We start from the raw sequence: 11,864 nt of genomic DNA on the forward strand, positions 1-11,864 counted from the left end.
TGCCCACAATTTGCGCATACGCAGCTCCACCTTCAAGCGGGTCACATTTATCGTCCTTTGAGTTCCGGAACGTGCTTTTGGGTTTTTTGGTGTAACCAGCGCCGCCTTCAAATTCCGCCTTTTTAGTCATTACTGCAGCCTGCGCTGTTTCCATAATGTCTCGCGTGAATCTCGCCAGGCGTGGCGTTTGTGGAAGCAATGGCTCGCTGACTTCTTGGATAATTTGTCGCCATGTACGCATCTGGGCTCCCATCGCCCTTGCAACATGCACGTTGTACCGGAAAAGGCGCGTCGGCTTGGGTTCTTCGAGAAACATATCGAGCCATAACGCGATCCGCTCCCTATCGCTCAATTCTTTCAGCTCCGGCCCGGATAGGCCGAGCAGGATTACCGCCGACGCCGCCACGACTGGTGTCACCTGTGATGCTTCGATTGCCGTTTCCAGTTTTCCAGGGCCCCTTCTAACGGGTCTCCCGTTGTTTGGCGTAGGCTCCGGAGCGCCTCGATAGCCTGTTTGTCTGCATTTTCCGTGTTCATGCATTCGCGGAGCCGTGTGTCCGCGTAGATGGTTTGCGCTTCCATCATGTTGTGTTGAATCCTCGCGTCACCGTCCAACGGCACCGTTCGGTCCCTTTCCTTGTCCTTTTCAAGACCCTCAGCCAGGCGCACAAGCTCTTCGTGATACTTCTCCGCTGAAATGATCCCTTGTTTGCGGAGACCTCTCCACGTCTTCGCTCTAGTCGACGTGCTTGGGTTGTTCAAAAAGAAACTGATGTCCACATCGCCCTCCTCGGTGGAAAGCGAAGCGATATCCGTCTTGTTGCTCATTGTTAAGCGCGAATGTTGTGAAGTACAATCGTCTTTTTGTGACGTGGCGGAACTTCTTGAACGGCTAGATGACGAGAAGCTGCGGATCTGCCTGGGCGCGTGCGTACGGTATTTTTTGTGCAAAATGTGTTTTTGTTTTCGTTTTTGCGTCAGAGACCGCATTAAACCCACTTAGATTACTTACTGGATTTGTATCCAATTCCATAAGAGACAGAAGTAGAAGGAGAGAGAACGAATAATCATTCGGTAAAGAGATAACAAACATACACGCATGTGACATCACATTTGTAGAAAACCACTTCAAGAGCATATCGGCACACAAGGTGCACTGGACCAAACCGTCCCGGGTACACCCGGGTCCGGGGTACCAAAATACATTCGGACCAGACATCTCGGACGAAAACCCGGACATGCATTCTTCAGAAATCCCCCGCACCACACACTGCATAGCAGTGAATGTGCGTCACTCACTCGGAAAGCCGGCCGACCACATGGTACCCGACCCCCTCGCTCGGACCCCCCCCCGTGCCGAGCTTAAAGCCCATTTCAATCCATCCAGAAAATCATGTACCATTCGATTGCCTCCGTCGAAAAGACTTCGCCAATGAAACCCTAACCCTAACCCTAACCCTAACCCTAATGCTACCGACCTGTGTGAGATGTGTCGCGAAAGAAGGAGGCCGAGGGGAAGTGAGGGAGGCGTGGCCTGAGGTGGGGCAGGTCATGGCATGATTCTTCGCGACCCCGATGGGAAGCGGCAAGGCAGGCACGCGACTACAGCCGCGTGGCCGCGTAACTGGGGTTCCGTTCGTCCACCCTTCGCGTCCAGTCGCGTGTGGGACACGTCACGTCGTCTACATCTCCGTTGTGTGTTTTTTCTTGTGGCTTGGCACCGGTACCGGGGAAGCCCCCAGCACCGAGTGCCCCTTCATTTGTGCCAAAGGTGTGCATGCCAACGGACATGCAAGAACAACGGATCACGAAAGTAAATCTGAAAACATATGAAACTACAAAGGCAAATCAGCTCCGACTGAACAAACGGTGGTGCCCGAGGGAAAAAAGGAAGAAGCCGAGGCGAAACGAGCACTCGTGTTGTCAGTGGGCAAAAAGATGAAGACAAGGGAATCTACTAAACTAGAGAAATCGAACAAATCAAAGAGTGACAGAAAACAAAGAAAAGATACTGGGTGGATGACAAACGCCCCGCCGGCGTTCGTCAGAGGGTTATGGCGAACACAGCGTGAATCCATGCTGTGTTAAGAGAAAACTGGAAACAAGAGAATCTTTAGAGGAATCAATCATAAACGTTAGAGATAGTTTTTCCATTTTTCGGGTCATCCTGGCTACCATTTCTTCACCCAGCGATGCCCAGCCATGAACTATTGAAGGGAAGAAACATGCTGAAAAAGTAAAGAATCTGAAAGGAATGTCATTACGGAGGGAACAAATCAATCAACGGTTCCCCTTTGTTAAAGCCCGCGGGGTGTTGAAACGCCATTGGCATATGAGGGTGGTTAGCTTTCCGGAAAGGTTTTACAACAGAGGAAGCGCACCCTTTCAACTTAGACACCCGCTCTCTTTCTTGGAAACCCGGGGCGCGGGGGAAAAGGAGAGCTGGTCGAAAACCCCCCTCGGGCACATGTAAAAACACGGAATAAAATCACAGTCGCGTGGCATTCTTGACCGCCTTGAAAACAAACTGCTTTGCTGATCTGCCATCGTGTGGCATGGAACAGCTTAAACTGAATCAACATTCTGAAAACCACTTCACCGTGGACCAGACACCGTCAGGAGTTCCGGTTCTCAGGGTTGGGTGGGTGGGCGTTTTTGCGTCAGAGACCGCATTAAACCCACTAAGATTACTTACTGGATTTGTATCCAATTCCATAAGAGACAGAAGTAGAAGGAGAGAGAACGAATAATCATTCGGTAAAGAGATAACAAACACACATACATGTGACATCACATTTGTAGAAAACCACTTCAGGAGCATATCGGCACACAAGGTGCACTGGACCAACCGTCCCGGGTACACCCGGGTCCGGGGTACCAAAATACATTCGGACCAGACATCTCGGACGAAACCCGGACATGCATTCGTCAGAAATCCCCCGCACCACACACTGCATAGCAGTGAATGTGCGTCGCTCACTCGGAAAGCCGGCCGACCACATGGTACCCGACCCCCTCGCTCGGACCCCCCTCCCGTGTAGACTTTCAATCCCTCCAGAAAATCATGTACCATTCGATTGCCTCCGTCGAAAAGACTTCGCCAATGAAATGCTACCGACCTGTGTGAGATGTGTCGCGAAAGAAGGAGGCCGAGGGGAAGTGAGGGAGGCGTGGCCTGAGGTGGGGCAGGTCATGGCATGATTCTTCGCGACCCCGATGGGAAGCGGCAAGGCAGGCACGCGACTACAGCCGCGTGGCCGCGTAACTGGGGTTCCGTTCGTCCACCCTTCGCGTCCAGTCGCGTGTGGGACACGTCACGTCGTCTACATCTCTGTTGTGTGTTTTTTCTTGTGGCTTGGCACCGGTACCGGGGAAGCCCCCCCATAGCGCGCGGTTAGCCAGAAACCACTCTTGCATCTTTTCTTCCCTCGAAGTTCTTCATCTCATGGTGTGCGTGTGTGTGTGTGCGGGGTTGGTCGTCACACTTCTCCGCCCTCCTCGCGGGGCCGCTCTTCGCATAGCGGGCACCACGTTTGACGGAGAAACGGCACACCGATGGGAGCTACACGCTCCACCTCCAGCGACCCCGTCGCGTCAACCCCAAAGTGGCGCGAGTAGGCGTCAGCCGGATTCTGCGCACCCTCGACGTAGAAAAACACTACGTCGATGCCTCTGTCATACCAGAGGTCATATGTGTACTCGAAAAGTTTGTTCAGTGCATAGCCTCTGCCAATGCCACCGAAACCGTTCAGGTGCTTTTGTGCAATCACAATCGCCCGGTGATCCGTTGCCAGCGCGATGCGTGCACCATCGGGAACGCGATGGTGTTCCACAATGTATCGCAGCATCAGTTGCGCTGCGCGAGGTTCCGCATGTGCCGAGTACCTCGCCTGGAACCGGTCCGTCTCGAGGTCCGGATCTCCTAGTTTGCCGTCCGGATTCCTATGGCATTGTTGCTGGTATTTTCGCAGTTTTTCCAGCACGCGGGTCGCCTCGCCGTCCTCACCGCAGAGCTGCTGCTCCAGGTCCTCGGTCCAACGTTGTCGATACGTCCACATTTCAGTGGCGCCGGCCTCGCGCAGGTGAAGGACCGCACCCCAGCCTTCCAGCGACGCGTCGGTGAAACACACCGCGTCGTAGGCCGCCTCGTCATAGGACGGGTGACGCTCATTCGATATTTTCCACCACTGGTTGTGCACAAGTGCTCCGCCAATCTCCTGGAGTGTGCGCGAAACCGCCGAGTCAATGTATGGAACTGGGTCGTCCCAGTCGAAGCCCCGAAACGTCAGACGGAATATGCCGCGGTAGGTTCTCAACAGCTTGAAGGCGCGAGCCGGGTTCACCTGGGTGGTGTGGAGTGCGAAAAATATCAGCGAGATCAGTGACGCCAAACTGCGGATCGTGTGGGAAGTTTTCCGCAGCGCAATCTGCATCTTCGCCACCGTCTTGACCGAGTTCCGAATCAGACGTTCATGTCCGTTCCACATGTATTCCTCACCGAGAAACACCGTATTGGCACCTGCCATCTGCAAGATCGCCTCGTCGGACATCACCTCCAACTCGTCACGGTTTGGTGATGTCATGAGGTTTGCCGCCTTGATGCGCGCCACGACCGCGCGCACCGCCATCAGGAACTCACGTTCCTCACCTTCTTTCGCTGCGATCAGAATGTTGTCGATGAGGGTGGTGATGGTGACTGGCGTGTCGATGTCGACGATCGTCCAGGTCACGGCCTGACCCACTGCAACGCTCCACCGCGCACCGGTCGGGAGCGTCCGCAGACGGTAGTATCGCCCGTCATGTCGTGCTCGAAAAACGAACTTGTTGCGGAGTGTCGCCGCGATCGGGATAGCGTCGTAATAAGCTTCGAAATCGATCTGCAGCATGTAGCGGGCGTATCGCAACCGCTGCCGCCTTCCAAGGCGAGTGTCGTAGTGGACGCGTGGCACGTGATGTGTCGGGATCACCCGGTTCAGCAGCGGCTCCGTGATGAGGCGCCGTCTGCCCTTCAACTCGGGCACCGTGAACACGTTCACGCCATGCACTCCCTCAGGCAGTTGCGCCTGGGTACCCAATTCGTTGGCAGGACACGGCTCGAATTTTCCCATGTCGACTGCCTGGCGGATCTCGTCCGCTGTCAGGGCGCATTTTTTGATGGTCCGCGAGGTCCGCAATCCGTCATAGAAGCAGGGATCCAGGAAGCACTGGATCCGGCGAAGAAAACGCTTTGTGGAGGCGCGTTTTGTCGGCATCATCAGCACCGCCTCCATATCCAGCGGCGTGTTTTGTTTCAAGTGCAGCGGCCAGTGCTTTACTAGCGCCGGCCTTTCCGCCATCACTCGGACGAACCCGGACATGCGATCCACCATGTCCGACACCTCTTGCGGTGCAATCGCGAGGTTCGCACATGACGATTCCTGGGAGCGGAAACGAAACACCGAAGTCGCCGCTTCTAGCGGGTCTGGAATAGCGCTCTTCCTGCGTTTTCCCTTGCGGTCTCGGCCTCCACCGTAGGCTGCTGGCCATACCCAAGGTAGCGCAGCAGCGTGGCTTGTTTGGCGTGGCCTGATATCGTCATCAAGTCCTTCAGCGGGACACCCGCTTCCGCCATGCAGCGGAGTGCGCCTTTTCGAATCGAGGGCAGCTGTGCGCCTCGCATCTCTGTCCGCACCTCGTGTGCGATCCGCGACCTCAGCTCCTCCGAGTGAGGCGCGAACAACTCCTCTGATGGTTTCCGTTTTGCCATCATCTCTTGCAGCGTGGCTGCAAGGTCTCTGGTCAGCATCGACGGCACAGGGTATGGACCCCTCGTCTTGGCACCTTTTCCTTTGCGTATCGTCAGGGTGATTCGCACGCACGGCTCCTCCTCTGCGATGGTGGTCGCTCTTCTCCTGCTGTGGTGGTCCGGCTCCGCCGCGGGTGTCGGAAACACCGTCACGTCCTTCACACGCAGCGTGGATATGTCGCACGCTCGCGCCGCGAATCCCCACATCATCGCCAAGAAAAGTGCAGCCCGAGGATGGCCTAGGCGAAGTCGGTCGAGGATTTTCTCGACCTGCGTACGCGATACGAAAGGAGGCGCGTCTGGCACCGACTCCTTCATGAAGCGCTGCGCCGTGCCAAAAGCGCTTCGCCATTCCGGGTCGTCCTGGAGGCGAATGCCTCGCGACTGGGTGGAATAGAGCGGCAAGTCGCGCAGCGCACCCGCTACTCCCGCAAACGCCTTCGCTGTCGTTGCCCACTTCCATTTGCGTGCCCGAGCGGTCGACAGGATCAGGTCGATGCACGCCGACGGAAGACGCATGAGCATCTGCTCTGAATTCATACATTTTATGCGCGTCAGCCATCGTAGATGGTGTGCGCGCGTGTCCGGCCTCACAAGACTCCATGCCAGCTGTGAGACGTGTGGCGGTTTCGCGCTGAAGAGGAACCAGTTTCTCGGGCAGGCCTCTGCTTCCTCTGCTTGCGAAAGAGGCCTGCCCTGCATGTTTAAAGGGTTTGAACGGATATCCTCGAGTGCTCGTTTCGCCTCCTCCGATATGTTTGCGTCGACATCGGCGTATCCATCACCTTTCCTGTTGCCAGGAATCCTGGATGTCTCGCCTTCATCGCCTTCATCGTTGATGTCCGGATCGACGTTCACTCCATCACCTGGCCATCTTTTCCGTCTGGTCAGACGTGGCGCTGGATCATCCGAACGACCTTGATGTGTCTCCGGCGTCGCACCTCTTGGACGAGGCACGTATCGGGACGCGTGGCGTGACGCACGCTGTGGCTTTGAGGTCGGGTAATGCGTCATCCCGGCGGGAATGTACACACCCACCGTCGCTTCCGACGCCACTTTTGTGAGGACGTAATAGCTCGGGTATCGCACACCGTTCATGTCTTCCGGTGCCTCGCGGAGTCTCGCTCCGAGAAGAAACTTATAGTTTCGTAACTGGTCAGACAACGCCGACATCGAGGGCCCTCGAACGAGATACAATTCGTCGATCGGAGGGTCCGGCGACACCTCATCGGCTCCGTTCTCCTCACGGAAAATCACCTCATTCGGATCGGTCGGTGATGGATCCACGATGTGGATCTTCTTGTGGAGAAGTTTCAGCATCTCTTGAACACTATAGGGTTGCAGCGGTGTCAGTTTGTGTCGCACACGCTGCTGTCCAACGGCTGTGTCGCTCATACCGCGCGCGACACCATCGCCGGCTCTCGCCAGAATCGTCGCAGCCCATAGGTGATCCAAAACAAATTCGTATACCCTCCTGGCGTGTTTGTTTGCCTCTGCGAATGTTTCTTCTATCCACTCGGAGATGCATTTCCCTTGTGGAGGTGGTGGTGATGGATTCGCCGGCACGTTTTCAGCTACACTCACGGTCGCGTTCGCTGGCATACTCCCTGGGATGTTCTCTGAGACAATCCTCTGCTCATTTTCTGATGCTTTTTCAGGAGTTTTCGCCGATGCGCTCTCAGGCTCGTGAGTCACGACTCGTGCTGATGCGCCATCAGGCTCGTGAGCCACGTCTCGTGCTGATGCGCTGGTTGTTTCATTGACGGGCACGTTGTCCCGTAGTGCTGCAGCGCGTGCGTCGGCACGCGCGATCGCATCAATCAGCAGCATGTCCTCATCATCGGATGAGGGGTCGCTTAAATGTGGGGAATGTGATGTGTTTTCTGTCACCTGAACTGGATCCACGGACGTTTGTCTACCACGTTTCTTTGCAGCCTTACGCCTTGGAAGCGGAGCATCCATCGAGGACCTGTCCGAACGTTTTCGGGACGACGCCTGCGATGTCGATTTTCTCTCCTGTGGTGTGCGCCTCGTTCGCGCAGCTCGGTCCACGTTCCTCTGCATCCTGGTTTCCTTTTTCTTCTGTCTCGAAGATGGTTTTGGAATGCTCTGGACCGCTCGTGTGGTGCGTGTCGTTGGTCGTTTCCGATTCGGCGGAGACTTTTTCGACTGCTTTAAACCACCGCCTCCGTGGAGGGCGTCGCGTGATCCGGACGATTGGACTGCGTCATCCATTTTTGCACGCTTCCATGGCATCTTTGCGATTTCATCGTAAAAGAAATCTTTCCTAGATACCGGGTGGTTCGTGAGCACCTTTCTCATTTTCGTGAGGAAATAATCACGAGGCGGGTGATACTGCGACGCCGCAAAAAATAGTCGTCGCAAACACCGTGGCAAATCACGCCGGTGATCGACCATTAATTGTAAATAATGACTGAAAAATGCCGCGGACATGAACAACCCACAATCATTGCTATAGCGTTCCTGACGTGGCGAAAATTGTTTCACCAAACGCAAAGCCGGCCAAACCTTTTTGAGGTTCTCATTGAGTTGTTGCTCCAAAATTGGGGATGGTGCGGAATCATAAAGGGATAACTGAATGCCTGTTGCATCCTCGTCGTCTTGCTCCAAAATGCCCGCTATCCAATGCTTCATAATAAAGATTGGAAAATACACAAAGCCGTGCTCGCGCACCATCTTCGTAAGTTGTTGGGTTTTATCACGGTCCAAGTACACCATTGTATCCGACGGAACGATGCGTTTTGGTGGGAGGTACTGCTCGTAAATTGCGTCGAGTTCTATGTTTGATGTTTTGCCTTCGAGCATATCGCCGCCCCACACCTCCTTGCCGAATTCGCGGGCAATATTCGACATATTTTTTGATGTGTGTGTGGATTCCTCCTTCAAAACGACGGCTGCCGTTCCGTCGCGCATCAGTTTTTGGATTTTCCTGCGGTTCGCCTCCTCGGTATGTGTGGCCTCTGCCTCCTGCGCCGCCGTTGCCGTAGCCGTTTCGCCTGCCACCGTTTGTATAAGTTCGTCCTTGGTAACTCTTTTGGTTTGTTTGGCGCGTTTGCGTGCGCATGCGTTCGTTCAATATCCGGGAAGCAAGCTCACGATCATTGGCGTTGAGGGCGTCCAACTTTGCGTTAAGCGTAGCGGCGAATTCTTCCCAGCTGCTCAAGTCCAAAGCTCCAGTTTGTGATCCGTCCGGGCCCAAAATGGGTGCGTATTGCGCCCCGCCCTCGAGCAGGTCGTGTTTGTCATCTTTTGCCCGCCTGAACAATCTTTGCGATTTCTTTTCATGGCCGCCACCTCCCTGGATATTTGTCGCTGTGTTATCCGCCTCTTTCCGCGCCTCCTCTAGCGCAATCCGGTTGAAACGCGCCAACCGAGCCGTCTCAGGAAGTAGAGGGGTGTCCACTTTTGAGAGTATTTCGCGCCACTCCATGTTGTCACCTTCAAGCGCGCTGGTAATAAACGTGTTGTAACGATATAAACGCGACGTGCTTGGCTCATGTACAAAAAATTCGTACCAAAGAGTGATCCGCTCTGCAAGGCTCATCTCCTGAGCCCCAGGCCCCGCAAGGCCGAGCAGGATTACCGCGGATGCTGCCATGATCGGTGTGAGAAGTTTTGCTTCGATGGACGCCTCTAACCTTGCCTGTAGTCCTTCCATTGGGTCCGCTACCTCGCTCAAACGCTGCAAGAGTCTCTTGTTTCTATCCTCCGTAGATAGATACTTTCGCATTTCCTTATCGGAAAATAACGATTGCGCGTGCATCATTTCCCTCTGGATGTTGCGCGGGTGTTCCTCAAAGGTCGCCCTGCTGTCATATGATCTGGCAGATGCTGACCCGTCCCCTTTGCCTTCGAGCAAGCCGGTGGCCATACCCATGCACAACTCGATAAATTGGTTGTGATCAATGCTTCCTCCGAGGTACATCTTTTTTATCGTTGAGGCTGAGGTTCGGGTTTCGGGATTTGCAAAATAGACTTTCATTTTCTCATCAAGCTCCTCCTCTGTGAGTCGTCTGGTTGGCTCCATTGTTGCGTTGATGTTTGATGAGTCGTCTGATAAATTGTCTGATAAATCGTCTGGTAGATTCCCTGATAAACGGCGTCTGTTTAAACTTTGTTGGCGTAACTGAGCGTGCTTCAATTTTTGTGTAAGAATTCGTTTTTGCGTCAGAGACCGCATTAAACCCACTAAGATTACTTACTGGATTTGTATCCAATTCCATAAGAGACAGAAGTAGAAGGAGAGAGAACGAATAATCATTCGGTAAAGAGATAACAAACACACATACATGTGACATCACATTTGTAGAAAACCACTTCAGGAGCATATCGGCACACAAGGTGCACTGGACCAACCGTCCCGGGTACACCCGGGTCCGGGGTACCAAAATACATTCGGACCAGACATCTCGGACGAAACCCGGACATGCATTCGTCAGAAATCCCCCGCACCACACACTGCATAGCAGTGAATGTGCGTCGCTCACTCGGAAAGCCGGCCGACCACATGGTACCCGACCCCCTCGCTCGGACCCCCCCTCCCGTGTAGACTTTCAATCCCTCCAGAAAATCATGTACCATTCGATTGCCTCCGTCGAAAAGACTTCGCCAATGAAACCCTAACCCTAATGCTACCGACCTGTGTGAGATGTGTCGCGAAAGAAGGAGGCCGAGGGGAAGTGAGGGAGGCGTGGCCTGAGGTGGGGCAGGTCATGGCATGATTCTTCGCGACCCCGATGGGAAGCGGCAAGGCAGGCACGCGACTACAGCCGCGTGGCCGCGTAACTGGGGTTCCGTTCGTCCACCCTTCGCGTCCAGTCGCGTGTGGGACACGTCACGTCGTCTACATCTCTGTTGTGTGTTTTTTCTTGTGGCTTGGCACCGGTACCGGGGAAGCCCCCAGCACCGAGTGCCCCTTCATTTGTGCCAAAGGTGTGCATGCCAAACGGACATGCAAGAACAACGGATCACGAAAGAAATCTGAAAACATATGAAACTACAAAGGCAAATCAGCTCCGACTGAACAAACGGTGGTGCCCGAGGGAAAAAAGGAAGAAGCCGAGGCGAAACGAGCACTCGTGTTGTCAGTGGGCAAAAAGATGAAGACAAGGGAATCTACTAAACTAGAGGAATCGAACAAATCAAAGAGTGACAGAAAACAAAGAAAAGATACTGGGTGGATGACAAACGCCCCGCCGGCGTTCGTCAGAGGGTTATGGCGAACACAGCGTGAATCCATGCTGTGTCAAGAGAAAACTGAAAACAAGAGAATCTTTAGAGAAATCAATCATAAACGTTAGATATAGTTTTTCCATTTTTCAGGTCATCCTGGCTACCATTTCTTCACCCAGCGATGCCCAGCCATCAACTATTGAAGGCAAGATGGTGCTTGGAAAACTAAAGAACTTTTAAAGAAGAATGACCTTAATGGGATCAACGGTTCCCCTTGTTAAAGCCCACGGGGTGTTGAAACGCCATCGGCATATGAGGGTGGATAGCTTTCCGCCACGATCCTACCATCTCGGAAGCGCACCCTTTCAACTCAGACCCGCGCCCTCTTTCTTGGACAGACCCGGGCGCGGGGGAAAAAGAGAGCTGGTCGAAACCCCCCTCGGGCACATGTAAAAATACGGAATAAAATCACACTCGCGTGGCATTCTTGACCACCTTGAAAACAGACTGCTTCGCTGATCTGCCATCGTGTGGCATAGAACAGCTTAAACTGAATCAACATTTCTTTAAGAAAAACCACTTCACCGTGGACCAGACACCGTCAGGAGTTCCAGTTCTCAGGGTTGGGTGGGTGGGCGTTTTTGCGTCAGAGACCGCATTAAACCCACTTAGATTACTTACCGGATTTGCATCCAATTCCATAAGAGACAGAAGTAGAAGGAGAGAGAGCGAATAATCATTCGGTAAAGAGATAACAAACACACATGCATGTGACATCACATTTGTAGAAAACCACTTCAGGAGCATACCGGCACACAAGGTGCACTGGACCAAACCGTCCCGGGTACACCCGGGTCCGGGGTACCAAAATACATTCGGACCAGAC

Source organism: Porcisia hertigi, chromosome 19 (genome assembly GCF_017918235.1).
Source record: "Porcisia hertigi strain C119 chromosome 19, whole genome shotgun sequence".
Lineage (NCBI taxonomy): Eukaryota > Euglenozoa > Kinetoplastea > Trypanosomatida > Trypanosomatidae > Porcisia > Porcisia hertigi.